Here is a 5,855-nt window from a genome sequence, read left to right as displayed (position 1 = left end):
TGAATGCCACGCGTCATCCATCAGGACGGGTCTCACCTGCTTTATATGAGACCTGGTCTCATATAATTTTTTTCCCTGCTTGATGGAGGCGATGCGGAAAAGCAGGGCGCTGTTGAACGGAGGCGAGTCGTCGGAGTTTCTATCTTCATCGTCGTCACACCAGGTCTTGGCAGTCATCGCCGTTCTCCCGTCACCTCGTCCTGGTCGCGATCGTTGTGCCGTGCATCAGCTACCACGCATGCGCCGCGTCGAGGTCGCTGCTGCTCGGCCACCAAGTCTGGGCCGCAGTTGCATATCCATTGGCTGGCGATAGAAGATGCGGTGGAGCGAGGGTAAGGAGGTGGCATTACCTGGGCCGTCGTTCGTCGCTGCTATTATTAATAACTAGTGGGGTTACCCGCGCAATTGCGCGGCTAGACTTTTATCTATAATTATTATATTTGGTAACTATATCTTGGTATTTAAAATATATTTAAATATATTTTATATTTTGAGAACTTATATTACTTTCACTTGATTGTGTATGAGGAATTCATTTGCAAGGTGTGCCAAAAAATAGTTAGTTATACAAAAAAGAGTAATTGAATATATCTGTTATATAAAAGAGTTGTGAATATCCTCGTCAAAGGGCTATAAATGTTGACTCAGATATAATAACTATTTTTAAGTCACTTAAAAAGTAACCACTCCCTACAAACTGTTGATGAATTATGAGTACTTGGTGGTACCACAACTGGACCGTTGAGGAAATATGAAACTCAAATCACCTAACCTTCTAGATATCGTGTATTTTGGTATATTGTATTTTTTATTTGCGCAAATCTCATGTGACTATAAGCTAAGACATAATAACGGAATAACATTCTCGACATTTATATTGCTTAATTTCAGCATGTACCATCATAGCTGCAACATCATTTTAATTCTTTTGTATGCTATACACCACTCACGACTGTACCATATTGGAATTGCTATTTCTTTTCCTCTTAGGTAACAGATGTAGTGCATATATTGGACATTTTATTTCGTCCATAGATCATTCCATTGTTGGTTACTGGCACGCGGTAATAGTGAAATATTGTCAATGATCGATAATTTAACTATATCTCCGCTCATCTTTGACCTAGTCGAAATAATAAATTTAATATGACTACTCGAAAATTCATCTATTTATGAAATTTATGAAGTACATATATGAAAATCTATTTTCGAGGAAGCAAATATAGGATTTTTTATTTTAATCTTGATATGTATGCATACTCTTTTTATGTAATATATAGTTTTCTCCTAAAAACACAAAATGATTTTATCAAGTACTTACCTAATTTCTAGGTAGAAAAATGTACTGTACTTACTAATAATCTTTAAGAAGCGAACGGATTAAATCAATTAATGATTGATGACACGGGCGATGATGTAACCGTTTGTAATTTTGGATGCCTACGCGGCTATACAAAACGGATTGCACAACTTGCTTTGTATGAACGTGTGTGAGCGGGATTGCTCTGGACTGGTACATCGCATCCACTCAGACGGGAATATATCCCATTCTATTTGTACGTCACGTGTTGCACTCTTTGTTCATTACAATGTTTGCATGTAACCTTACATCCTTAAATTTTGACCATCAATATTTAACATTAATGGTCAGGAAAAATATATAATCATCTTGAACACCAAATTAGTCTCATGATATCTATTATGAAATGTATTTTTTTATTATGGGTATTTGGGATTGTATTAGATCTTATCACATTTTCCTATATAGTTGGTCAAACATAACCAAGTTTGACTTAGAAGCGGCCTGTAGCTCCACAAAAACGCCAGTGTCCTAAGTGGAAAAAAAGTAACCATATTTTAGTATCAGTTGCAAAATTTCCTACATCACCTCAGAGAAAGGTTGTATATTTATATAAAATCTAAGTAATTCAATATAAAGATAGGATGCGCTCATACCATGGACCATACATTAATATAAGTGCAACTGTATGATGGTTCTTAGTAATCAGAATCCTAACATATAAAGACACCCTCATGGAGCCTAGCTAACGTTGGCAAAGAGAGGATGCATACAGCTCATTATGCAAGAGCAACATATAAAAACAGCCTACATGAGTATACTATACTTTGAGAGAGCAAACTCCTTGGTCAGCATCAAACATGAACTCTCAGGATAACTTGAAATATACACCTAAAAAGAAATAACTTCAGATATAATATGTGACTGCATCCATCAGTTAATTAAATCCCGCTCTCAGTAATAAAACATTGGCGGCTCTGCTGTTGTACTGAATGAACTGTTCATACCTTGGATTATTTCTTATGGCAGGTCTCAGATTTTAAGCTATATCTATTTCAGAACATAGGTCATTGCAACATTAAATGCACATAAACAGCTCCTTATCATCCATCATTGCAAAGCTTTTGAGAAAATCTAGTACACCCTAGAAGAAATTCAGCATTACTTTCTGATATGGATGCTGCTTATGAGCTGATCTTCAACCTTTGGTATGCAAGTAGCAACATGGAAGGGAATTTAGTGTAAATATACTGGCTACCTGAATGGTGTCTTGTTCAAGAGAATGACTTCTATCTTCCTGAGATAAAAATCATTTTCTGTAAGTAGCACATGAGTTAGGTCACATACATAGCTGCTTGTATGCAAATAGTAGAAGCAGAACACCAAGATTGATACACATGTCTGCCATGCATAACATTTTTTTCTTGCAAGTTGATAGAGCCAAGAACATGATAATTCTTATGATATAAAATCAATGTACGCATCCACTGCGGTTGAAAATTCAGCAAAAGAAAAAAATTCTTCAAATACCCAGACTTCATCGCCGCCCAACAGAACACAGGAAGGAATCAGACTGGTTGACGATGATTGGAATAGGATAGAGAAGGTGCATAGGGCTTGGATTATCACATACCTGTGTTGAGCACATCGATGATCAAGTTGATGGGGTTGGGGCCGAACTTCTGCTGCTTTCGGGGCACACACATGGTGGATGTCTACGTTGGTGAATCATCCACTTACCTTCCTCTCATGGACCATGGCTCAGATTTGTAATCTAGCTCTCCCATGTCCTCTGTCCAGGCCACAACAACTACTTGTTCACACATAGAAACGAAGCTAGGATTGCTGATTGTATAGTTAGTTTCAGTTCCGCAACATACTTTCTAGTTCATCAGTCTTGCTTTAAGTATCGTGCATTTGGTCATATGCCGACAGTATGTTTACCTTTTGTTAATCTTCTACTTACCTTCCCCTCATGGACCATGGCTGAGATTTGCAAGCTAGCTCTCCCACTGCCCACAGTCCAGACGACAATAGTTACTTCGCTCACACATACAAACCGAGCAAGTAAAATGTATGAAACAAAAATATCAAGTAGAGTAATATGTACTAAGACTTGGATGTTTACAAACTGTTATTGTTTGTACAACAATGTTCGAATGTACATGTCCAAAACCCTGCAGAACAAAAAAAAAATCAAAATCTGAACCCTACAACTATCAATGGAGGATGAGAACATTAAATCAGTGAACATGGTATCTGCATAGTCAGGGCCACTGTCTGTAACTCATATAAATAAAAAATAAAAAATCAATCCTCTGATGAATTATTTATATATGTGAAGACATAGCTAACTACTAAAATCAAATCCTTTGAATTAAAATCGAATATTGGCTATAGATATTGAGCAATTTTTTAAAAATCATCAAAGAGCGCATCAAATTTTCACGACACGGAGACCTTCCAGCTTCAGAAAGAGAACTAATAACTCAAAGAGAGAAGATGCATTAGAATTTACAGCAGAACAGAAAAATAGTGCAATACCTGCCAAGCCTCCTATGCTCAACACTTTGTTGCGACATCCCCAGATTGGTCTGGCCTGTTAGTGCAGAAAATCAAAGTCAGACTTGGGGATTAATTAAAGGCTAACCTGCACTGAATTATACCCATTGATGGCCATAGGAGAGAAGCTCAGCTCCAGGTATATCTCATCATGCAGGGCATGTGCATCGCGTATTTATTGCCAGGTTGAACATGCTAAATATTCTCTCGTGATTTTGAACTGAAGTTTCTCTAGTGATTTTGAACTGAAGCTTCGCTCGCGTTTCATATTCATCCTTCAATGTCGCCCGTCCCCCTGTACTCTAATCTGTCACAGAAGTCGCGGTCTGACCTGAGAATGTGTGGACGGCAAGGAAGCGTACTTGAGCGGCTGGACACCAAGAGAAAGAAGAGGCGGCAGTGATGCGGTTCACCGGAAGATGCGGCGGTGGATGATATCGCCATGGTCGTGGATGGGATAGTGACGCGACGGAGAACTGCAGGCATGCCGCTGACGGGAAGAGGCAGCCATGGATGAGATCATGGGAGGATCTCCTTTTCGATCGTGGGATGATCTTGTTTCCATGACCCTTAGGAGTTGCCTGGAATTTTGGCTTAGCTTCCGATCTAGTAATAACTAAAATATTGATCTGTTTTTTTCTTTGAGACAATTCAATTTATCTGGTGAGAGCTACCCGTCAATGTTGGATGGATGTCTGTGTTTCGGCCTTTTAGTATTACTAGCAAATATGCCCGTGCTTTGCAACGGGAGAAAAACATATCGCACTCCTCTAGCCAATAGACACCCACATCAATTATTCGAAACATGATACCGGGTTTGGATAGTTAATCTAAAGCTTATATGTGGTTCTCAACTTTTTCCTAGTTCCTTTCTCCTTCGCCTGGCTCTGCTGAGTTCTTAGCAGCTTATTGTCTTTGTTCCATCCAATTCCATCTTTTTAGGATTTTTGGTAGCAAGAAAAATTTAGTGTACCATCGAGAATGGTCTATCCATAAGAAAATGTACAAGTGAAAATTCAATCGCTCTTTAAATTTAAATTTATCTGGTCGATACAAAAAATTATGATATGTGCAAAAGATCAATACATATTACAATCTTCATAAAAAAACAGTGAGGTGCAAAGTGAGTAGAAGAATTGTCTTCTAACAATTTTTATAATATGTGTTGTAGTGTACATCTCTATACAGAAGAAGGCTCATAGTTACAAGCCCATACATTCAATTCTGCCCTTTTTTATATGTGGGAACATTTCAGCTCCAAACTCGGTTCCACAATTACAGAAAATGGTTTTGACATGTACTCGCTTCATCCCATAATATAAGAGCGTTTTTGACACTACATTAGTATAAAAAATGCTCTTATATTATGAGACGGAGGGAGTACCTGGTGCATGTTCAAGAAAAGACAGAGTGCATCGTTTTAGAGCTTTGTTGCATATATGGTCTGCTCGGTACGCTCTCAAGAACAATTCTGCAAAGCACAATGGGAACATGTCGGATATATTATCCCATGGAGGGCCGCGGATTTTTTTGATTTCTCCGAGCAAGGCCCATCCTTAGTCCAGCATTACAACACCTAGTTGACTCTAGCTGTGCCTACAACTGCCATGACTAATAATCATAATTTGTTTCACCTTGAAACATATTTTCATATTGTACAAACCTTTCTCAGTACATGTACAACACAACCCTATGTTCAGTGAATGTTTCTGTTCCTTTCCTATAAACTTTTATTTCTGAGATCACAGCCACATGAATATCAGCATATGGCTTACTAAGTTAAAACTGTTGCCGTTAGAGTGTAAGGCGGTACAGTCAAATAATCACAGTGAGCCAATGTGAGGAGTGGACACCTAGCAGAAAACCATTTGTTGCAACGCCATGAAAAATCGCACATAAATCCAACGGATGAGCACCGAAAAAAATTGTAATCGTTGCATCCAGCAGCTTCCTGTCGTTGTACATCTAGCAACAACGATTTTGATTAAAAAAA

At 38.4% G+C, this 5,855-nt stretch overlaps 1 long non-coding RNA gene across 1 annotated transcript; it reads right to left on the bottom strand.

Moving 5' to 3' along the window:
• Window positions 1-1,539: 1,539 nt before the first annotated feature.
• On the bottom strand, window positions 1,540-4,431 carry LOC119320076. The gene is made up of 3 exons (XR_005154788.1): window positions 3,967-4,431; window positions 3,845-3,899; window positions 1,540-3,477 (listed from the first exon to the last, which is right to left on the bottom strand). It is a non-coding gene; the product is annotated as an uncharacterized LOC119320076 (long non-coding RNA).
• Window positions 4,432-5,855: the final 1,424 nt, after the last annotated feature.

Source organism: Triticum dicoccoides, chromosome 6B (assembly GCF_002162155.2).
Source record: "Triticum dicoccoides isolate Atlit2015 ecotype Zavitan chromosome 6B, WEW_v2.0, whole genome shotgun sequence".
Classification (NCBI taxonomy): domain Eukaryota; kingdom Viridiplantae; phylum Streptophyta; class Magnoliopsida; order Poales; family Poaceae; genus Triticum; species Triticum dicoccoides.
This window is presented reverse-complemented; position numbering and strand designations above follow the sequence as displayed.